The sequence below is a fragment of the Malaclemys terrapin genome, chromosome 2, assembly GCF_027887155.1.
Source record: "Malaclemys terrapin pileata isolate rMalTer1 chromosome 2, rMalTer1.hap1, whole genome shotgun sequence".
NCBI classification, from domain to species: Eukaryota; Metazoa; Chordata; order Testudines; family Emydidae; genus Malaclemys; species Malaclemys terrapin.
The window spans coordinates 20,195,873-20,220,902 of NC_071506.1; the positions used below are offsets into that span (position 1 = coordinate 20,195,873).

General features: G+C 43.3%; 1 long non-coding RNA gene across 1 annotated transcript in view; it reads right to left on the reverse strand.

The window, feature by feature from the left end:
- The window catches only part of LOC128831068 (uncharacterized), a 74,993-nt gene that overhangs the window by 12,669 nt on the left and 37,294 nt on the right, over positions 1-25,030 (reverse strand). The window contains exon 2 of the long non-coding RNA XR_008443736.1: positions 16,133-16,231. This is a non-coding gene — a long non-coding RNA (uncharacterized LOC128831068). The remainder of the gene's footprint in view (positions 1-16,132; positions 16,232-25,030) is intronic.

The following is a 25,030-nucleotide window of genomic DNA, read 5'->3' on the forward strand; positions in this document are numbered from 1 at the left end:
GAAAAACAGGCCCCTCTAAGCTGTCTCAATTTGGGCAACCGAAATCACCAGTCACATTTGAAAATCTCTGTAATATTAAAATAGTGAGTTATTGCAAACAAGAGCAGCATTTATTCATTGTATTTATGTAATGTGAATGATCTGAGCTAATGCTAACTTAGTGTGCTATGTAACGATGAAGCAAACTCAGAAGACTGCTCTCGATATGAGTTCAGAAATCCATTTCATCTAATAATTTATTGACTGATTAATCTGCCATACAAAAGAGGAAGTTGTGGACGCATGCTGTGCTGTTTACAGAACTGTCACAAAAGCGGCAAGAAAGGATGCATTGGCTGGTGATGAAGAACTATAGTAGAAGAATGACTTATTTGCCTTGCACAATGGACTTTTATTGATGTAATACACTCATAAAGGCACAAGACATAGATATTTCAGTCAAACAAACATGAACGGTGTCTCACTTGAGAAGTCAATGATAAGAGTGGAGAAAGTGTTGTAACTGTGTCGGATGTTAGAGAAACAAGGTGGGTGCGGTCCAATCTTTTATTGGACCAACCTCTGTTGGTGAGAGAGACAAGTTTTTGAGCTGCACAGAGCTCTTCTTTAGATCTGTCACTCTCTCATGACCTTTCCCTTTGTCCTCACCCACAACTATTTCACATTTGGGAACAATATATACCTTCAAGTCATGGGCACTGCAGCATGCAGGGGGTCAGACCAGATGATCATAATGGTCCCTTCTGACCTTAATGTCTATGAGTCTATGAGTCTATGGGTACCCGCATGGCCCCACAGTATGCCAACATTTTTATGGCTGACTTAGAACAACGCTTCCTTAGCTCTCGTCCCCTAAAGCCCCTACTCTACGTGTGCTCCATTGATGACATCTTTATCATCTGGACCCATGGAAAAGAAGCCCTCGAGGAATTCCACCATGATTTTAACAATTTCCATCCCATCATCAACCTCAGCCTAGACCAATCCACACAAGCGGTCCATTTTCTAGACACTACTGTGCTAATAAGCGATGGTCACATAAACACCACCCTATACTGGAAACCTACTGACCACTATACTTACCTACATGCCTCCAGCTTCCATCCAGGACATACCACATGATCCATTGTCTATAGCCCAAGCTCTAAGGTACAACCGTATTTGCTCCAATCCCTCAGACAGAGATAAACACCTACAAGATCTCTATCAAGCATTCTTAAAACTACAATATCCACCTGCTGAAGTGAAAAAACAGATTGACAGAGCCAGAAGAGTACCCAGAAGTCATACCTACTACAGGACAGGCCCAACAAAGAAAATAACGGAACGCCACTAGCCGTCACCTTCAGCCCCCAACTAAAACCTCTCCAGTGCATCATCAAAGATCTACAACCTATCCTGAAAGATGATCCCTCACTCTCCCAGATCTTGGGAGACAGGCCAGTCCTCGCTTATAGACAGCCTCCCAACCGGAAGCAAATACTCACCAACAACCGCACACCATACAACATAAACACTAACCCAGGAACCTATCCTTGCAACAAAGCCCGATGCCAACTCTGGCCACATATCTATTCAAGTGACACCATCATAGGACCTAATCACATCAGCCACGCCATCAGGGGCTCGTTCACCTGCACATCTACCAATGTAATATATGCCATCATGTGCCAGCAATGCCCCTCTGCCATGTACATTGGCCAAACCAGACAATTTCTACGCAAAAGAATAAAAGGACACAAATCTGACATCAGGAATCATAACATTCAAAAACCAGTGGGAGAACACTTCAGCCTCTCTAACCACTCAGTGACAGACTTGAAGGTGGCAATTTTGCAACAAGAAAACTTCAAAAACAGACTCCAAAGAGAGACTGCTGAACTTGAATTAATATGCAAATTAGATGCAATTAACTTAGGTTTAAACAGACTGGGAATGGTTGGGTCATTACACTAATTGAATCTATTTCCCCATGTTAAGTTATCTTCACACCTATGGGTCATCTTGATTATCACTTCATAAGTTTTTTTTTCTCCTGCTGATGATAGTTCATCTCAATTGATTGACCTCTTACAGTTGGTCTGGCTACTTCCACCTTTTCATGTTCTCTGTCAGTATAAATATCTTCTTTCTGTGTGTTCCATTCTATGCATCCAATGAAGTGGGCTGTAGCCCACAAAAGCTTATGCTCTAATAAATTTGTTAGTCTCTAAGGTGCCACAAGTACTCCTGTTCTTCTTTTTGCGGATACAGACTAACACGGCTGTTACTCTGAAACTTGTTGTAGGAACAATTGCCTGGATATATAGAGAAAAAGAACTAAAATTTCTTGTACTAAAATATAGTCTGAAATGTCTTTAGGAACCAACTGAAAGCACCTTTCTATGGATGCGACAGATAAGAACATCATCCGTGAATGTTTTCCACAGTTATCTTAAAGAAAACCCACCTCCCCATCAGCATTATTCTTGGCCCAGACTTTTACAGACAAAAATTAGTTGCATCAAGTTTACATACGTTCCTTTTTTATTTCTAAAACTCCAGGTTGCAGTTGCGTCTGCATTAGCAGCAGTATTGACTGGTTTACTAAGGATGAGAAGTTCCAGAAAAGCGTATGGTCTGTGAAGAGCCAGGGAAATGGAGGCAACCGGAATTCCTGCAGGAGTTCTTTCTATGGCACAGCTACTCCTCAACTGCACAATGCTCCCACAGTTTAAGGGCAAGATCCAACTCATAATCTAGAGCATGGGTCAGGTTGGCCCAGGTCATCTTGAGTCAGTGACCTGCTACTTCTCCCTACCCAAGTTTTCAAAGTGGTCTCAAATTTGTGGGGCCAAACTTCTGAAACTTAGGCTCATATTTTCAAAACTTGATGCCCAAAATCAAAGGTTACCTTTGAAAATTTGAGCCTGACACTCTCACCTTTTTGGTTGCAAAGATAACTTTCTAAATATGGCAGGGGAGTGCCGGCAAGAGTCCGTGGGGTGCTCCTCAGGCAGGGGAGTGCCGGCAAGAGTCCGTGGCACTCCCCTCAGGCAGGGGAGCACCGGCAATAGTCCATGGCGTGCCCCTCAGGCAGGGGAGTGCCGGCAGGAGTCCGTGGTGCACCCTTCAGGCAGGGAAGTGCCAGCAAGAGTCCGTGATGCACCCCTCAGGCAGGGGAGCACCGGCAAGAATCCGTGATGCACCCCTCAGGCAGGGGAGCACTGGCAAGAGTCCGTGGCATGCTCCTCCAGCAGGGGAGCGCCGGCAAGAGTCTGTGGCACGCCCCTCAGGCCAGGGAGCGCCGGCAAGAGTCCTTACCACTTTATCTGGGTTCTGCCACCCCGAGGCAGGGTAGCAGGGGTAGGGGAATACAGGCCCCCAGAACTGCACTGCGTTCCAGCCCAGGGCCCTGACAGTGGCGGGGGGAGAGGGTCCCACCACTGGGTCAGTGGGGATCCATCCACAACACGCTGATCAAACACTAACTCACCGCATTGTCCAGTCCACCCCAGGCTACTTCCTACCCGGTCTCTCGAGTGGGTCCCTTTTGTTCCTCCAACTCATCGGGGTATTCAGCTGCCAGTAGCCCCGATAGCTCACCCTCAGTGCGGGCTCACTTGGTTTCGGGTCACTGCCCAGTTCCTCCAGTTCCTCGGGGTACTCTGCCGCCGGCAGTCCTGGTAGCCCGAGTCCTTCCTCTGGGTCAGGTTTCCCCTGGTCCAGGGTGTCCCTGGCTCGGCAGGAGGGTCCACAGGAAGCAGCCAACAGCCTGTCTCCCTCCCTCCCTGGTCCTCCTCTCACTGGTCTAAGGGACCCGTCTTCTTTTGTATTTCCTGTTCCACCCCTCCCCTTCCAAGGCGTAGAGTAGGCTTGGCCTGGCTCCTCCCACTCCGGCTGAGAGAGTGGCTCCTTACCCTCTGGTTTGGAGGGAAGCCACCCCAGCTCCCTACAATACATATTTAGATAGAACAGTGACTTTCAGCAGATCATAACCTTTCCCCTGATACCTCACATGGCCTGCTTTATAAGCAATATCACAATTATACATAAATGAGGAATATTGGGGTTACAGGATGCTCCCCCAAGCTATAGAATGCCACAAGCTGCTACTGGTTTGAATGGCAGAATATTTAGAACCATGGATTGAAGGCGCTATATAAGCATTGGTATTTCTCAAGCACCAGTGACAGAGAACCAGCGGTTCTCAAACTATGGGTCGGGACCCCAAAGTGGGTCGCAACACCATTTTAATGGGGTCACCAGGGCTGTCTTAGACTTGCTGGGGCCCAGGGGCCAGGACCAAATCCCGAGCCCCGTCACCTGGGGCTGAAGCTGAACCCTGAGCCTAACTACAAGTGGAGTATAGTGGAAAGGGACTGAGACTGACTCTATGCATATGCTACGGCTACACTGCAACAGAGGTTTGATACAGCACTTATCAGCATACCCATGCTACTTTTGATGCAGTTAGCTTGCTAAAAATAGCCGTGAAACCACAGCAGCACAGATGTCAGAATGGCCCAGCTGCCCCAGTTCAAGCCCATCTAGGATGCTAAGTACATACTTGGGCAGGTAGGCCATGCCACCATGGCTTCACTACTATTTTTAGTGAGCTAACTCGACCAAAGCTAGCTCAGGTATGTCTGCATGTGCTGCGATCTCACCTGCCAATTGCAGCATAGATATACCTAGAGAGTGCACTTCACAGATATCATCTAAGGAATCCTCACAACACTCAGTGAGTTAGCTAATTATTATCATCCCCATTTTACAGATGGGAAAACTGAATCACAATGGCCTTGTTTCCACTAGCATTTTTTTTTTAAGATCTCCCACTGCTGCAGCTCCAGCAGGGCTAGCAACTGTAGTGCCACTAGGCGGCCTCTCCTTTTAACCACCAAACCAATCAGACCTGGTCTGAGCAGGGTTAGATAACACTATGGTAAGAACACGCGCTCATCACTAGGGCTCCCAACAGTGGGAGATTTGAAGAAAAAAATCATAAAGGAGAGGCAAAATGGAGTGCCCAAGGCATAGAGGGAGTTGGGCTCAGAGAGAGGATAACAACTCAGTAATGCTTTTCTTCCAGCTCCAAAAGGGCTAGCCGGTATACAGAATGGCTTTGCCTTCGGTACATCTACCAGATGGAGTTCACATTCACTTCTGCAACATAGGCAAATCTCACCAATGGAAGAATCCCCTCTCTAGGTCACATCACAAAAGCTCTAAGGAAGTAAGGGGCCTGCAATGTGCAAGCAAGTCATATGCCTCCAAAGTATTGGAAAAAGATTGTCTTGTGAATGATATTTTTCCTTATGCAGGGTTCTTTCCCCCTGCAGTATCTGACAATGGCACCAGCCATTGACCTACTCAGTGAGGTGTGACTATTTAAGTGATGATGCACCATTGTTTTCATCTATATCTTGGAGTCTCTTCGGGTCTGACTCAAAGTCACTTGAGTCAATGGGAGTTTTACAGGTTACTTCAATGGGCTTCAGATCAGGTCCTTTTATGCTTAGCGGCAAGTTTTTAGAAATTTCTAAGGGCTAGTGTGAGACACAACATAGGTATATTTTCTTGTAGCATTGAATGGGATCTGGGTTACATCTTTCACCAGCTGCCAACTTACATTAGCAGGATCTTGGAGGATACATCTTCCCGAGAGCGTCCGCAACTCAACTTTCAATTATTGCTTGCTCATACTTACTGTCTGACCATAGCACTGTCACATCACTGTATGTCAATATAAACATTTGACCGGTGAAGTGCTTACTGTCGGCACCTGAGGAGGATGTGAAGCAGAAGTTATTCCATTAGTATTAAGAGGGACATGACCTTTGCTTTTCACAAATACTGAGACAGGTGAGTGTGGATGATGCAGTGAGATAAAAATGCCTCCTTGGGGACAGACAGAGAGCCATTGGGGGCAGCTAGGATGTTGTGAGATGGTTTATGGAAATATCTATTTGGAACATGAAAGCATTAGCAGGTAAGTTGAGTCAACTAATCTGTGTCTGGAAGGGATGATGAGAGGATACACTCTGTAACAAGTTTAGCCAGGAAGAATAAACTTTGAGTGTTTAGCTGGCTCTGTCATCTTGCTCTCAAAGAAACCTGAGGAATAAGAAGCCCCTTCGTTTCAGGCTGAAATCCCAAAATACTCTTTCTTCCCATGAGAGCTGCTCACTATGTAAACAATGCTGGCTAAGGACACCATTTGTTCCATATGATTTTTCCTGCCTTCCCTTGAAAGCTAAGTCTGGCTCGCCAGAAATTAGCATTCCATTCCCATATTGTGCTCTGTAAAATGTTAAATAAATTAACCAAGTCATCAGCATATATTTCCAGCTGTGCTACTCTATAGGAACCAGCTGGCCTGATGAATGTATTCACATCCATATTTAAAACTCAAAACAGAAAAACCATCTTTTAAATATAAGCAAATAGTATCACCTTATCTCAGCGAGACACCTTGAATGCCACCAGTGAATTTTACTTCACACCCACCGAAATAACTAGATGAAACGTCACACCCACTTTTTTTTTAGCATCTATAATGCAAGATATATTGTATGTCTATTCTGTTCTGATTGAACAAACTAGTGAGGATATCCCCATAAGGAGATTTGTCACAAGGACAAAAATATTTATGTTGGGGGAGAAGCCCTCAGTTCTTGTGAGTAATCCTTAGCATTGCCAAGTTACTAATCATTTTCCACACCATAAGAAAAAGTAATATTTGAAAGGCAACCCGAATTGAGTGATGCTTTAGCATTTGGTGACAGATACGTTTTAAGAAAATAAAATAGGTTGTTTACATTGGAAATGTGTAATTAATATTTTCATGCATCACACTTTGAGGGAGGGGGGATTATTGAGGCGCTAGTGAGGCAGTCAAGCTGTAGAGAGAACTGTACCCAAGTGGTTTCATAAGCCTGTCAAGCATGGAGGTATGGAGGATCTCATTGAGCTTGAATAAACATTCCAGAAAATGTGTCTGAGATGGATAAGGCATTTCCCCCAACAACATCAGCTCAATTCAATGCCTGGTTTTCCTCCCTTTCATTTTAACCCCAGAAGTACCAATGGCGCAACTGACACAGTTTCAAAAGGGGAGGTAGAAGGTCCATGCAGGAACCACTGCATGGATGTTAAAGCATCATTGGTCCCAACGTAATGGACAGTAGTAGCATAGGTTCTGCCAAACTGGAATCCTGAAAGCAATAGTTGCGGGAATTATTAAGTGTAACCCAGCAGCCCTCAGTAGTGCTGTGGCAAACTCAAGTTAATGTATGTGAATAGGATGAGACAAAATTGCATTTAAACTCTGCACCCTCTTAATTGTTGCCTGTTTTTCTTCTATGAATGATTCCCGTATGTCTCAGAAGTCTTCCTTATCTGTCACTTCTGAGAGAGTCAAAGCCCGGGTCCTTCAGCTGATGATCAGGGTTACATTCACCCAATGAGGAAACAGAAGCACCACCATGTGACTTACATGACCAGTCACAAACTAACCAACACAACTGCATTTTCAAATAGGTGAGTAAGAAATCCATGCAGTGGATTGTTCATGATCAATCCATAAAAAGGGGGTGGGAGTGAACTTCCCCATAAAATTTGGTAATTGTATTTGTATAACAATTAAATTTATGATCTGCCCATGGCCAGAAGGCTTTATGATTTATGATCTGCCCATGGTCAGAAAGCAGAAAAAGAGGTGTTAAACTCAAATTATTCACTTGGAATTACTGGCGCACTGGTGTAAATAATTGAAAACAAAATCACAATAAACCAGTCAGAGGAACTGGCTTTTCATTATAAGCCTTCTTTACACACACACACACACACACACACACACACTACCCCCACCTGCACTAAATTGACCCGAGGAGAAGCAATCTAGCGCCTTGTCACAGGGGAAGTTACTTTCTGTGAGCTTTGTGCATATCTGAGACAGGAGTCAGAAAATATCAGAGCTTTCACTTGTGCTGAATTGTTCTGAAGTTTTGTGGAACGTCAGCTTAAGCAAAGAGCGTGGCCTAGAAACTCCACGTTAGATGGATTCTGTCATCTTCTGTGATTTTTGGTGTCTGCCTAATTATGGGAAAGTTAGATTTTTAAAGTTACTCAGTCCTTTAGAAACGTTAGCTTCCTATATACATAATGTGTGCGAGGTCTAATTCAGGCATTAAAGCATCCATACGTGCAGCTGGAAAGGATCGTCATGTCATGAACCTAGTTTCTAGGCAGATATTAAACCCTGTATACACAACATGTGTCAGATTTTCTGCTCTACTGTAGGTGGTGTAAAGGGACTCTAATCTGGCTGCAAATGCCCAGCAGAGAAAAAGATGTAAGCATGCTGAATCCAGGCCCAGTTCTGTGGGCTCAGTCTTGAAACCAGTTAGGTTTTCTGCCCCCACTGCTCCCCTTGGAGGGCTGTTACAGAACTTCACTTTTCTGATGGTTAGAAATCTTAGTCTAATTTCAAGCCAAACTTGTTGATGGCCAGTTTATATCCATAACCTGAATTTAAGTATGTAATTAAATGCTTTGCTGGCTTGGGTCCATACCAAAATTCATTTCCTATGACTCAAACTATGCCAGCTTGCCTGTCAAATGGTGTCTTCCTGTTTGGTTGTTCATTATTCTTTTTATTACAGTTTAGGGCCAAGTCAGTGGAAATATTCCCGTTGACTTCAATAGGCATTTCATCAAGTCCTTCAAAAGATGATGACTTCCATGGGAACGGAATGTCTTAGCACCTTGCTCAATCAGGAGCAGGAGAAAAGGTGCAAAATAACTTCTCTTTGGAGTGACAGTAATTTGGAATAAATGGATCCGAAATTAAAAGAATACGATAGGTCCTCTTCCCTCTGCTGTTATATAGCAAATAAATGAAAGCTCTTTTGAGTGATATGATGGTAAATGATAAGTGAAGATACTGTAGTTTCTATAAACCATGACTATGTACTAAATAATCTTCCACTGTGTAACACCTCTTGATAATTTATGTTAATAACAAATCATTATAATATCTGTAGCAGGCCATAATTAGAATAATTAATTTTCTATTGCAAATAGAATTTTTCTGCTGCATTATGACAAAAGAAAAATTGTTGCAATCTAATGAGATGCCTACACATCTGAATGATAATTGGGCGTATGTGTCTCCTTTAAATGAGTCAGTTCATCTACAGTATTTCACATGAAGGGTTACCATTACGTTCAGCATAATGAAGAATGGTAATTCATTGAAAATACGCCAGTTTATCTTCCTAACCATGCCATTTTCTACATTTGTTTTCCATATATTTTCTATCAATCTTTGATACCAAACTAAAATCGAACTTAAAAAAGAGAAAAACAATGGAAACAAAGCAGTGTCAGGGATAACAAGCCCCAAAATATAAAACACAATTTAAAATGTCCTTGTGCTCCACACAACATTAAGAATTTGTGGAAAACACTCTGGCACAGCTGGATTCCAAATAACCATATTTATTAACAAGGTACAGATATACAAGACCTAGCTACCAATTGTGCACTGCTGCTCTGACAGGGTTCTAATGGCTTCTATAATAGAAGACAGGGAGGTACACTATTTAAAGGGATCTTACCCTATTCCTATACATTGCAGGTGACTTGATATTAGAGTGCTCAATTTGAGACCAAGAAGGGGCCTGATTTTCAGAGGATGAGCATGCCAAGCACATTCTGAAATTCAGCCTCTTGAAGTTGAGCGCGCCAAAACTTGACACTCAAAACCACTAGTCAATTTGCAGGCCTGAATAGCCATTGCATTACTCCAGTTACATCGGTGTAAAACCCAGACCTCCCATGAAACCTGGGACTGTTCTGCTTTGACCCCCCAAAATCCCATGTCCCGAGGGGTTGGCTTGGCTAGACTCCCCACTCCAGACATCGTGGCCTGGTCCCTAGCACACAAGGTCACAAACGTCACTCATATTTGGCCCATCCTCCCCTCCGTAGATGGAGGCGGAGGGGTGGATGGGCCCAATCTGAGTAATGATGCAACCCCATGCACCAGGGGCCAGGTCGCAACACCCAAGGTGGGGAGCGGAGCCCAGCCAGCCCTGCGGGACAGGATCTATTGCTGCGGGGTGAGTACACTGTGGGCTCACTCTTCAGGCGCCACCGGAGGGCCTCCACCAGGGCCTCCCAACACCTGGGGACAGTAATTCAAATGTTGTGAGGTATGAAAACCCCAGCACAACAGGGTCCTTAAACTTGTGCCTAATTATAAATACATGAGCTTGCAAACACATCTCACACAAATGGGCCTATTGAAGTCTACTCATGTGGCTACAATTATGCATGTGCTTAAGTACCTTGCTGAATCAGGACCTACCACTACAGTACCATAGTGCTAAATCAGGGCCAAAGTCGTGAAGAGGCTACCAACCCTCCTAGATGGACAAGGACTGCCTCACAGATAAAATCCCAGATTCTCAGCAGCGTGGCCTGCTAGAGGGCTTTCCCTTCACCCTCTCCACTGGTTCTTGTCACACAGACTGAAAGCAAAAGACCAGAAGTCCAAGGTGCAGACATTGTGATGTTTATTGGGGTTAGTTTCCAGCAAGCATGCAACCCATAACTCTGACGACACAGAGTCTTGTTTTCCAGTGTCCCATCCACCCCCTTCCTTAGCAGGCATAGATATACCTGTAATACATGCCCCTAGTCCCACCGCTTACAATTTATGGTCATGTTCCATTTTGGAGGGTTGTGAGTCTGGGGTCTTCGTCCCACAGCTTTTGTATCCCATAGGAGGGGTAAGAAGTGAGGTTGTGCTATGGTTGTGGTTGTGGGTTGTGGTCAGGGACAGGTACTTCTTTGACCTTTTAGTGTTTTATACTTTCCCCCCCAAACCCTCTTGCCCCTCCTGACTGGTTGCTTGACCTTGCCTTGAGATAGGAGTCGAGGCAGTCTTCAAGTGCGTATATTATACTCCCACCATGCCCAGTAACATTAACTGTTCTTATCTGTTCCAATTATACTAACAAACCCATCTGGCTAGGCGGAAGCAACATACACTGTGTCTTTGTCCTTTGTTCACACATATTAGTAAGAATATAAGTGTATCAAGAATCAAATGGGCAAACAAGACCTAAAATTCGATTTCAGGTGAAAATGGAGGCCTGAATCCTACATTATCACTAGCACTCCTAACATGGCCTACCAGCAACCAATACAGGCAACACAGCATTGCAAATCTTGTGATTTTATTATGTGTTTCACAATATTTGGTCTTTTTTTTAAAAGCCCCAGCTTCTGGAATCAGGTGATTACATGAGATTCTCAGTGTTTATTTTAAAACAACTGACCTTCTAGCAGCAGTGTAGTTGAGAAGCTGACCCAGTTCTCATTTGAGGAATATAGAGCTAAATTTAGATTAGTTTACTCACTTATTTTTTTACCACTGTACCACTGCTTTGTATTCCTCATGGCTCAGAATAAAAGCTTGAAGACATGAACTCAATACTCATACACCAGAAGGCAAATAAAGGGAGCCCAATATTTATATTTAAATATATATTTATTTAATATTTAGGCATATCTCCTGGATGGAAAAGAAAATGAACACTTCTCTTAGGAATATTATTGGAGAGAACAAACTCTGCTTTCAGAAATCAACAGGTGCAGAAGACATATGTACTTTAGTTCAATCAGCTGTAGACATGGAAATAACTTACAGACAGTTATCATGGAAGGCATGGTGGCAGGTCATCTTAGGAGGGGACAACCAGCGAGGAGATGGATAGATGGCATGCTGGGAGGTCAGCCTATGTGTGTTCAACATTAGAGATGGATAGAAAATACTTTCAAATATTCTGCTAAGAGGTCACCAATATTCAGACTGGAATAGATGGACTTTACTTAATATTTATTACAATTATTTAAAATCTCATACTTTTCAAGCCAACCTCACGATGGGCTGGTGGCAGCCTCATGATTTTTGAGCACTCGGGTTTTGCCAATCCTGGCCATGCTATTTTACTATGAAAAGTCCTCAGTGCAGAAGATAGAATAAGAATTAATCAATGAAAATGAGAGGGGAAAGGGTAAGAGTGGAATCACCGACATTTTACATGCTTGTTCTCAGACTGAAGACATTTTAAGAACAAGAGACGCTGACTGAAATATAGGTAAGGTAAGAAAAATACAAATTCTGAAAGGATGTCAGGCAGGAGGGATAGCTCAGTGGTTTGAGCAGTGGCCTGCTAAACCCAGGGTTGTGAGTTCAATCCACTTAGGGGTCTGGGGCAAAATCAGTACTTGGTCCTGCTAGTGAAGACAGGGGGCTGGACTCAATGACCTTTGGGGGGGAGGGATAGCTCAGTGGTTTGAGCATTGGCCTGCTAAACCCAGGGTTGTGAGTTCAATCCTTGAGGGGGCCACTTAGGGATCTGGGGCAAAATCAGTACTTGGTCCTGCTAGTGAAGGCAGGGGACTGGACTCGATGACCTTTCAAGGTTCCTTCCAGTTCTAGGAGATGGGATATCTCCATTAATTTATTTATTTAATTTATTTATGACTCAGTGCACTGCACAGCTTCCTATTGATTCATCTGAACAACCAGACTAGGTGGGTCTCACTGGCTCCAACTCAGAGGCTGTAAGTAGTAAGAGAAAACCCTTTACTGATTTTAAGAAACATGTGTATATATAGAAACTTGGGCTCAGTCCTGCAAACTCTGTCTCATGTGTGCAGACCCATTGATGTCAATAGGACAGTTCATGTGAGTAATCCTTATTCATGGAGATGAGTGTTTGCAGGGTCAGGGTTCTGCTCTGGATTCTTGTCCACATCAATACCTTGTCTAGCTCACAAGAGCTAAGGGGACCAGAATAGTAGAAAGTCAGAACACCATGTATGCAACTCTATATATACCAAACCCACTTCGTAGGTCTCATTCAGAGTCTACAATTCTTGATAGTTCCCCTTCATCTTTGATTCTGGACAATACACTGGACAATTATTTTATTGATGGTTATTATTGTTGTAATACAGAGCTTCCTGTAACCAGAGAAGGGAGAAGAGCCGAAAGTTCCATGAGGTACACTAGGAATCTTACTCCTGGTTAATAAAGTATCTCAGATACTACAGCAATGGGCAGGAGAACAAAATCTTAAGATTTTCATTTTGTTCTGTGTTTGTACAGCGCCTAGCACAACGGGGTCCTGGTCCATGATTAAGGCTCCTAAGTGGTACTGCAATCCAAATAAATAATAGATACTGACGGATAAATAATAACTAAGCCTCAGCTGGAGTCGATCTAGCACAGGAGATCCAACTAAATTACATATTGTCATTGTCTTATGAAAATTTCATTCAAGGATTAGGTTTCTCTGTGCCCCAAAGTGTCTTTCATCTATAAAGTTTCCAAGTGCTTTTTAAACTGTGCATATACAGGAATCACTCTCATACATTGAAGAGGCCCTGTCTTTTGACTGGAGCATGAAAGTGGTGCTACAACGTCATGCAACCGGATTTTAGAAGTGCAGAAAATCCTTTTCACCTGATGCCTCAGGGGGAAATTTAGGCAAGTGGAATTTAACTACCCATGATGCAGTTAGGTTGATAGCTAATATGTCCTAGCCATATTCTTGCAGAAAAGTGGGATCTCACCTAGTGATAGGCATATTAGAAATGCCTAAATTATACTGTATAGAGATTGTACATCTCAGAAGGCTCTGATCTAGTGGAGAAAGGCATAACAAGAACCAATGGCTGGAAGTTAAAGCCAGACCAATTCAGATTACTTTTTTTTTTTAAATAGTGAGAGCAATTAACTTTTGGAGCAAACTACCCAAGGGAAGTGGGAGAGTCTCCATCTTTTGAGGTCTTCAGATGAAGACTGGAGCCTTTTCTGGAAGATATGTTTTAGTCCAACACAAGCTATGGGGATAAATACAGTGGTACTTATATGAAATTCTCTGGCCTGTGTTATACAGAAGATCAGACTAGATGATCTAATGGTCCTTCTGGCTCTAACATCTATGATCTAGCAACTGGAAAATGGTGCCTTGAGACATGAAATACGCTGACACCATTCTAGGGCATTAGCAATGTCCTTATTCTGAGGAAAGGGTTCTTCCTACTGAATCACTAACCTAAGTTTCCACATGTTGTGGGTGCTTCAGGGAGACCTTCCATAAAAGCAGTGGTTTGGCCTGATTAATTCTGAAATCTAACTAATTGCTTAATGTCATTGTTCTGTGAAAAACATTTACTCTTGGCTATCCATTTTTTAGCCAAGGCAGGAGACCTGCTTGCTGACATGCTAAACGCAGGACATTCAAATAGTTCGGGTCTGCTGAAAAACATGATAAGAATCAATGGAACCATTTTTCTGCAATTGTAAACTTTCAAGAGAAATTCACAATAGTTCAGCGAGGCCATTAATCCACCTGTGATTAACAAGCAATTTTTACTGCTGCTCGCAGGCTGAAGCAAGTAGATGCTAATCTCAATCTCAGCACACCTGCGTCATTCTGTGCAGACACCGTGCCGATAGAAGTTAGTGCCACTTTAAAGGTGTGTTACCTACCAAGGTCGGTGAGCCCTAACTTTGACCTCTTCCCCAATACTTGTTTACAACATGCATGTTTTTTCTTTAAAGTTTTATTTCTAAACCAATGTTTCACTACTATAAATAAAAATCACTGCCAACAACCCCTCCATAAAAAACCACGATAGTGGTAGGTACGCATGTGACAGAGTCCACAAGAACCAGCAAGGAAACCACATCTAGCTTCAAGCTTCTAAGGAGTTATGTTGTGTTAATTTCAATGGAATAAGTAGGCCCAGAAAGTCAAAGGTGTTAAGTATTTAATGTTGTGCAGTGACAGGGTCATGGTCAGCCTGGTTTAGGGTTTTGAGGACAGAGACATTAGCCTGCTTAGTCCCCTGGCAAACATGCTAGAAAATTCATGCAAAAATTGTATTCAATTTATACAGTTAATAAAAGAAGTGAGCAGAGATGATTAAATAAAAATCACAGAACAAATTATCCAACAAATGGAAACATTTTTCAAATATGTTTTTGAATATTATTCATTAAGTGATATTTGACCAATTTTAAGAAGGGAATCTTAAAGAAAAATAATTAAGTTTGCGTGCATTTGGGATAAAAAAAAATCTTTAAATCATACAATATATTCTCTTTCACATGTATAAGATTACTTTATTTTCATTGCTATAGACCTGAAAATGAGCTAGATGCTTTCCAAATACAGATGACGTGACCGGCGATTGGGACGCAGAGACACTCCTCAAAGCTAGGGAGGAAAGCCAGGGGAGAGAGAGGATATGTAGAGGAATCACTGCAGAACAGACCCAAGTACTCTTCCCATTATTATTTGTATTAGAGTTGTCCCTAGAAACCCTGCCCAAGCCTGAGGCCCCATTGTGCTAGGCAGTTTACACATTTGTAGTAAGTCCGGAAGAGCAGAGGGTGTGAGGGGAAACAGAGGCAGAGAGCTGACATGACTTGGCCAAGGTCATGCAGTGGGTCAGTGGCAGAGCTGAGCTTAGAACTCAGATCTCTGCGGAACTGCTCTTTCCGTCTCAGCTTTTATTCCCTCCAAACATTATGGTACATTTCAAACTCGGCATCATTTCCAATGGCTTCAGTGAAGCCATGTGTATATTGTGGTTCCTTTCAGCAGAAGGAAGCACTCAGCTCCTACTCCTTTACGTACAATGTTGAGTAGTTCTCCCTCTCTCTAGACTCAGCTACAGCTCAGGGCTACTTTCCCAGTCCTACCAAATGATTAGAGAAATAGAACTCCAGCTCCCAACACCCCCAGATTATGAGGAAGTTTGAATCGGGAGCCCAGTTCTGTGGCTCTTGTCCTTCTCTACCAGTTATAGAAGAGTACATACAGGGCCACATCTTCAGCTGGTGTAAATGAAGTCAATTGGGTGTTGCTGATTTACACCAGCTTAGGATGTGGCCCATGGTGTACAATCATACATTATGGAATGGTTCTATAGTGCGGAAGAAACAGCCATGAAGAGCTAGTACAAGACTACTGAATTCATTTTAAAAAAATCACTTTTAAAGCAATTTCTGATCTTCTTTTGTTTCTAACTATAAGTCCCACAGCTCATCACTCACCTTTTCATAATGCCTCCAGTAACTCCCTTGTTCCACCTAACCCTGGTATATGTCAGCAGTTTTGCCTCTGTTCAAAGGCCCTTCCTCAGCTGGAAACACCTTTTAAAACAGAAAAGAAAGTTGTTTGATTCTAGCTAACTAAATACAGACAGTTCCCCCGAAAAACGGGAAGAAAAACAAAGATTACTTCTTAATCTTTACCCAGGCTGAGTTCCTCCTGCATGCTTGCCTAGACAATACTTTTAAATAACTTAGATCCTTCTGGAAGCTGCATTGGCCGCAGTTTGCTATGGAATGTGTGTCAGGATGTCTGGATGAGGGTTCAATGTAATACATAAGGACCATCCAATCAATAGAGACTGGTTAATCTTCCCAACCAGTGAACTCCAATCCACCATCTCTCTCTCTCCTCCCTCCCACACTTCCTAGGCTATCACCTCAACCATCTTTGTTGCTTCCATTATAGGAGCCAGCAACATCTCTGTTGGACTCTGGTTGTTAGCCAATTCAAATCATGCTCACTCTGGGATGCACAGTGTGCTCTGGGGGGAGGGGTACATTACCCCCACAGCAAGTGGGATTTGAAGTAAGCAACATCAGAGGCGACCCAGAGCCCCTGGCAGAATTGATGGGCCCCATGATGGGAAACTTCAATAGCTGCTTGCAACCCAGCTGCTTTTGAAGGTTTGTGGAAAGGGAGGAGGGATAGTCAGGGTTTATCGATGTGTTGGAGAGGAGAGATAAGCAAAGTAGCAATTGGAGGTTTTCAGTAGGATGGAGGAGCTAGGAAATGATTGGAAGGTTGGTAAAGAAGAAGCCTCATAAAAATTCAGATTAGAGATGGGCCTCGGCCACAAAGCTCAGATCCAGATGTTGTTGCATCTAGTGTCTTGATCTGGGTCCACTTCTAATTCAGAAAAGGCTTCAGAAAAGGGAAACTTCTTATCTGAGGTGAAACAAACCTGAGGCCAGTTTAGGATGCACCAGGCAAAGATATCTCCATTCCAGCCCCTGAAGACTTTGCTGACTATACCTGTTCAATAATGAGTTAAATCTCAACTAGAACAACAAAATAAGGGGCCACAGCTGCAAGCCTTACCCAAGTTGCCTCAGCAAAGTCAACAGGCCTACTTTTGAGAGTCAGGCTCACTCATGTGAGGATTTGCAAGATTGAGCCCTCTTGCTTCTGTACGTCTCTGAACAAACAGAAATAAAATCAGAGAAGCCATGGTGGTGCTCCTCAGAGGGAAAAGAGTTTATCCCTTACAGAAATACAAGCCTGGTTAGAATGCCAGCGCGTGAGCATCTTTCTAGACAGGGAAAGCAACGAATTTTGTCTTTTCATCCGTTTGCAACAAAATGAAATTTCTTTATTTCTGCCACCACTACTTTATGTCACTTCGCTAAGGTGAACTCACCCTACCCCATAGCTACAGTACAACTCTAGCACGGCATGGAGACCAGCAGTTGAGAGAGATTTGTAAAGACACTTCGGTGGGGGAGTGGAAGGGGAAATAGGGACGCGCGTTTTAATAACGCTGAAATGCACTCAGCTCAGCGAACGCTTTGGAGAGGGAGCATAAAGACGAAAAATTATTTGCCTTTCTCTATCACCTTTAATTTGAGAATCAGAAAATGATTCACAGATATTTACTAATGTAGATTTATCGGGATCATCCTTTTCAAAGAAAAGAAGTGGGATATTTTCAGGCATTAACGAAATACAGCAGCTCTTCAACGGGGCACAGCAATGCTATGCAGGGGCCTGATTCAAAGCCCAAGCCAGAGTCTTTCCGTTGATTTGTATGATCACAGGATCATACTGCAGGGCATGATGTGAAGACAGGTTCATCTGCTTCACCACTGCATTAGTCTAATTTTATACCAGTAATTCTCCTGGAAGTCAATAGAGTTAGTGTCATAAAACTGGAGAAATGCAGAAATAAATCAGGCCCTGACACCAACTGAAAGTGGAGGGGGAATTAAAGCACTTGGATGAATGTTCATAACCCCCTCTTGGACACTGGGGTTAACACCCCTATTCTTTTCATTGAGGGTCAGATTTTCCAAAAAATGAAGAAGAAAAAAACTTGGAATATTGGGTGCCAAACTCTGATCATGTGGCCATAAGTGTCACAGTCAGAGTTACTGCATGCTGAGCTCTTTTGAAAAACCTGGGCTCAGTTCTGAGTGCTGAGAATTTGGAAATATGGCTCCACATGAACATACATGGTCAAGATATTGGTTTTACCTCTCATCTGAGAGACACCTTTCTATGACCATGCTGGCCCATGGAATCAGAAGGAAGAATGCCACCTCCCAAATCACAGACACCACAGAGATGGTTCTGGGAAGTCTTCCTATCCAAGCAGTGATCCTGAATAAACCCACTTAGTTTTTGATGGCACAAGATCACAATACAAGGTAATCAGAATGCCGGCCCTTTATTACATTTTTGTGCCTGCTAAGAATAGGACCTTTCCTTTCCAACTAAGGACAGATGGTATGATTGTGATGAGAAGCCTTGGCACAGATCCATAAGCTTTGAAGGCACCAGACTGAAGCAAACAAAATTTTGGCAACTCAGACACTGGTCATGTTCACTGCAGGCACAAAGTCCACTGGGTATTGGAAAGCTGATGAGGCAATCTCACCATCTTTTCCTCCGCCTACCCCATTGCTCTTGGTCTGCACTTCCTTTGCAGAATTAACACGCACTCTTCATTCCCTGCTGGTGTGGCTGAGAATTACAATGATCAACATTCCTTCTGATCTGTACTCTTCTGCCCTGTCTGTCCCAGACAGATAGTGCAAAAGACTTCTAAGCTAGTTTAGAAAATGCTGGCATGGAAGTTGTTTTTTGTTTAATAATAATTCAGATCAGCGCTTCAATTGAAAGTAATTAAACAACCACCAGTTATTTCTTAGGGGTCTCAGTCTCCCAGAAAGTCCAGTGTGACAGCCTTGCTGGGCAGGAGGGATAGCTTAGTGGTTTGAGCACTTGGCCTGCTAAAGCCAGTGTTGTAAGTTCAATACTTGAGAGGGCCATTTAGGCATCTGGGGCAAAAATCTGTCTGGGGATTGATCCTGCTGTAAGTAGGGGGTTGGACTAGATGACCTCCTGAGGTCCCTTCCAACCCTCACATTCTATGATCTTCCTGGTGGCTAGTGGGCAATCTCAGCCAGACCAGGCATTGTTTTCACTGCATGGCTAGTGCTGGTTTGTCAAACACCAACCTGTTGCCAACTCACCAGTGCCAAGTTTCCTTTCCTGCCAGCTTCACTATGTTCATTTCTTAGTAAGTGCTGTGAAATGGGCTACAAAATGCTATTTTTTACAGTTATAGCCTTATGGGTTTTATGACTTCAACTCTTGGTGTTGATCCGGCAATGCTTACCCATGTGGGTAGTCCCAGTTACATCAGTCATTTGGCCCACTCACAAAGGTAAGACCTGCAAGACTGGGCTTTTACCGTTTCCTGCAGACGGGTCTAATTTACCAGCCATTAAAACCTACCAAATGCACAGGGCTTATTTTCTAGTACTATGTTTCATGCTATTTATAAACAACTCAAGCTGAGATTTAGATTTTAGTCCTGCTGACTGAGAATACTTTCTTCTGTCCACCCAGGAAGACTGACTTATTAATGCTGCTAACCAAGTCGCAGCCTGCATCAGGAGGCTCAGGCATGTGGACTAGAACAGGGCGTGCAGATGCTTGTTTTGAACTCCCCTTTTTATGTAAGTGCACACTGCAGAAGAGAACTCAGTGCATAAGTAGAGGCAGCATTTTTCAGATTTGTTCCCAGAGCCCACACACCAGCACTTTGCAAAAGACTTCCAAAGCATTCTGGGTAGCCACAGGCACTGAGTTTTTAGATTTGTCATGTCAGTCTCCAGTAAAATGATATTTATTACAGTGAATTACAGTGTCTTGAGTCAGGCACTGGAAGACTTTTGGGCACCTAATAAAATAGAAATGTTTGTAAGTATGTCATAGCAATGCTGGTGTCAAAGTCCTGAGAACTAATACATTAGAAAGGTCCCCCATGTCCTACACAAGATAACCTAGTAAACAGATATTGCAGGTTAAAAGCAACATGATTCAATAAACATCAATATTCTTCTCACCGCCACCACCTTCACGTTCACTCATGACATAAATTAAACAGGGCTTGTCACAGTTCCGGTAACTGCATTTGTATTTCCCCTCAGTGGTCCAGCAAGGACATCCACTCTCAGGCTTCAAGCTCTAGCCTGCCTTTCTTAGGTGGATACACACATCCCACTATGTTATGACTGGGGTATTTCCAGGCTGCACAGTTCCCTGCCTACCCTGTGTCATCCCCAGCAGAGACATGCTGCCCAGCACTTCCTATGCAAGTCTACTTTATTCTTAAGGTAAAAAGCATTATCAAGAAAGTACATTAAAAACAATAATAGAATCTGCACACAGGCTAATAAGCTTATCAGAGTTCACTCTAACATGGGCTCTGGCAGGATAAGTCCTTCAGCCACTCCACCCAAGGGGATTCCTTGTGGTTACAAGTTCATCAAAGCTTCAGTTCAGAACAAGAACTCAATCTTACAAGGCCTCAGTAGGTCCTGTCCTTCTACCCTTACCTTAAGGACTGGGGCCCTCTGTAGACCAGAGGTCCTGTCCATTTGCTGGACCAAGAAGGTTGCAAGCCAGTTTAAAACCAGGCTGCTTATCCAAAAATATTTCTTTGTCTGTTTGTCCCTAGAGAATCCAGTTTGATCTAATATATGCGGATCTCTCCAGGGGGCTGGCTTCAAAGAGCTGATAATGGAGGAAGTACATGAGCAACCCCCTCCCTATTAGAGAAGGTACATACAATGCCCCCAAAACACATACACAACTGCATTTGAATACAATGTATGCCACAGGTATTAACCCTGATTTGATGAGATTTAACTTAATTCAATAAAGTTTATCTTAATTCCATAAGGGTTGCTCCAGATATTGTCAGTCTGTCAAAAAGCTTTCCAGACAATAGTAACTAAACATATTAAATACCTAGGAGTAAGTGTGATTTGGTGTACAGACTAGGTGAATCAGTATCCACCACTCCACTATATGTCCTAGGGTAGAAATTCTACAACACAATCAGGGAGATTTAAAAAAGCCATCAAGAAGAGAGGACTAGGCCTGTGAAAAACTGCAATGGACAATGTAGTAAAAATCATAGAATCATAGAAGATGAGGGTTGGAAGAGACCTCAGGAGGTCATCTAGTCCAACCCCCTGCTCAAAGCAGGACCAATCCCCAACTAAATCATCCCAGCCAGGGCTTTGTCAAGCCGGGCCTTAAAAACCTCTAGGTAATGGATTCCAGTGCTTCACCACACTCCTAGGAAAATAGTGTTTCCTAATATCCAACTTAGCCCTCCCCCACTGCAACAGGAGACCATTGCTTCTTGTTCTGTCATCTGCCACTATTGAGACCAACCGAGCTCCATCCTCTTTGGAACCCCCCTTCAGGTAGTTGAAGGCTGCTATCAAATCCCCCCTCACTCTTCTCTTCTGCACACTAAATAACCCCAGTTCCCTCAACCTCGCCTCGTAAGTCATGTGCCCCAGCCCCCTAGTCATTTGCATTGCCCTCTGCTGGACTCTCTCCAATTTGTCCACATCCCTTCTGTAGTGGGGGGACCAAAACTGGATGCAATACTCCAGATGTGGCCTCACCAGTGCCGAATAGAGGGGAATAATCACTTCCCTCGATCTGCTGGCAATGCTCCTACTAATACAGCCCAATATGCCGTTGGCCTTCTTGGCAACAAGGGAACACTGCTGACTCATATCCAGCTTCTCATCCACTGTAATCCCCAGGTCCTTTTCTGCAGAACTACTGCTTAGCCAGTCGGTCCCCAGCCTGTAGCGGTGCATAGGATTCTTCCTTGTTGAACCTCATCAGATTTCTTTTGGCCCAATCCTCCAATTTGTCTAGGTCACTCTGGACCCTAACCCCACCCTCCAGCGTATCTACCTCTCCCCCCGCTTAGTGTCAGCTGCAAAGTTGCTGAGGGTGCAATCCATCCCATCATCCAGATCATTAATAAAGATGTTGAACAAAACTGGCTCCAGGACCGACCCCTGGGGCACTCTGCTTGATAATGGCTGCCAACTAGACATCGAGCCGTTGAATACTACCCGTTGAGCCCAATGATCTAGCCAGCTTTCTATCCACCTTATAGTCTATTCATCCAATCCATACTTCTTTAACTTGCTGGCAAGAATACGTGTGGGAGACCGTATCAAAAGATTTACTAAAGTCAAGATATATCACACCAACCGCTTTCCCTATATCCACAGAGCCAGTTATCTCATCATAGAAGGCAATCAGGTTGTTCAGGCATGACTTGCCCTTTGTGAATCCATATTGACTGTTCCTGATCACCTTCCTCTCCTCCAACTGCTTCAAAATGGATTCCTTGAGGACCTGCTCCATGATTTTGCCTGGGACTGAAGTGAAGCTGACCAGTCTGTAGTTCCCCAGGTTCTCTTTCTTCCCTTTTTAAAATATGGGCACTATATTTGCCTTTTTCCAATCATCTCTGACCTCCCCCAATTGTGATGAATTTTCAATGATAATGGCTCTGCAATCACATCAGCCAACTCCCTCAGCACCCTTCGATGCATTGCATCCGGCCCCATGGACTTGTGCATGTCCAGCTTTTCTAAATAGTTCTTAACCTGTTCTTTCACCACTGAGGGCTGCTCACCTCCTCCCCATACTGTGTTGCCCAGTACAGCAGTCTGGGAGCTGACCTTGTCTGTGAAGACTGAGGCAAAATAAAGCATTGAGTACATCACCTTTTTCACATCATGTGTCACTAGGTTGCCTCCCCCATTCAGTAAGGGTCCCATACTTTCCCTGACCTTCTTCTTGTTGCTAGCATACCTGTAGAAACCCTTCTTGTTACCCTTCACATCCCTTGCTACCTGCAACTCCAGTTGTTCCTTGACATTCCTGATTACACCGCTGCATGCTCTAGCAATATTTTTATACTCCTCCCTAGTCATCTGTCCAAATTTCCACTTCTTGTAAGCTTCCTTTTTGAGTTTAAGCTCACCGAAGATTTTACTGCTGTTAAGCCAAGCTGGTCGCCTGCCTTATTTGCTATTCTTTCTGTACATTGGGATGAAATAAATAAAAATAAATACATATATGGAGATATACCTATCTCATAGAACTGGAAGGGACCTCGAAAGGTCATCAAGTCCAGCCCCCTGCCTTCACTAGCAGGACCAAGTACTGATTTTGCCCCAGATCCCTAAGTGGCCCCCTCAAGGACTGAACTCACAGTCCTGGGTTTAGAAAACTAATGCGCAAACCACTGTAGCAGAGGCAAGAACTGAAGCTAGATTTCCCAAGTACACACTTAACATTACACACTACATACACTTGACAGACAGCCTCCTTAAGTGGCTATCCAAAATGTCTCCAAGGATTCTAACTAAGGATTCAATGTAACTAGTAAAGTCCAACTCTACTAGAGAATGCAATTTTACTGGCTTGATGGGTAGTTTCTTAAGACTAAATAGTCTTTGTGCTGTATTCTTGTACACCTAAGTTTTTGTACTAGGATGGGGATGGATAGAAATCATCACAGTGATTCCACTGAAGAGAGAGAATAAGTAGATTCCACCTTAAGGGTTGGTGGCTCAAACCCCAAAATCTTTATTTTTAGGCTACTTTTTGAAGCTGTGCCTCCATTTTTAGCACATTGAAGTTCACATTCCTCCTCTTTTCCTGCAAGAGCATAAATTAACTTTAGACCCAGCAGGCAGTATCTTTTCTTAAGTGACAGCTGCTCCAGCAGGGAAAAGAGAGGCAAGTAGTTCAACTCTGAGCAGCACTGTCCAATCCAGCCAAAACAGCATGTTTTGATGCGTCACTTCTCTCCCGTGGTTGTTTAGTCTCCTCTCTCAGAACACAAAGGAATAGTACTTATTTATCAGTAAATCAGACCTCTGCATTTCCTACTCAAGATTATGCTCTGTGAGACAATGAAATATTTCCCCATGTTTGGCAGCAATGTGAATTGTCTTGCGGGGGATGTCAATATGCCTTTATACAGTTTGCCCACACAGCAAGTTCTCCTTATGAATCAAGAACTATTTGGACAGACTGTAGGCTCTGAATATTTATTATGTGAGCCCCCACTGAAGTCAGTGGGAATATTGCCCAATTAAAGACTGCGGGACTGAGCTGTGTGTATACATTTTAGCCATTTTGGCCCAGATCCTCAAATGTATTTAGGGTCCTAACTGCCACTGATTTCAGTGGAAGTTAGAAGGCTAAATACCTTTGAGGATCTGGGCCTTTGTGTCTATGTTATTGATGAGTCTATACACAGAACTTTGCTAACAATACCTCCATGATCAGTTGTCTCAAAAACAGTGGAGAGTACATTTCTATATTATTTTGCTATGCATAAAATGTTGTGAGGCTGAATGCATTCCTGTTTGCCAAATACATCAAGATGCTTTGGACAAATTGCTAAGGACGAGTACAAAAGAATAGCACAAGCATGTAGGGACAATATCAGAAAGGCTAAGACACAAAGAGTTACAACTAGAAAGGGACATAAAAAGCAATAAGAAAAGGTTCTATAAATACATTATGAACAAGAGAAAGATGAAGGACAGTGTAGGTCCTCTACTTAGCTGGGAAGCAGAGCTAACAGCAGCCTATGTCAAGAAGGCTGAGGTTTTCAATGCCTATTTTGCTTCAGTCACCACTAAAAGGGTTAATTGTAACCAGATACTTAACACAATTAAGATTAACAACAAGGGAGAAGGAACAGAAGCCAGAATAGTAAAAGAACAGGTTAAAGTACATGTAAATATATTAGATTAATTCAAGTCAGC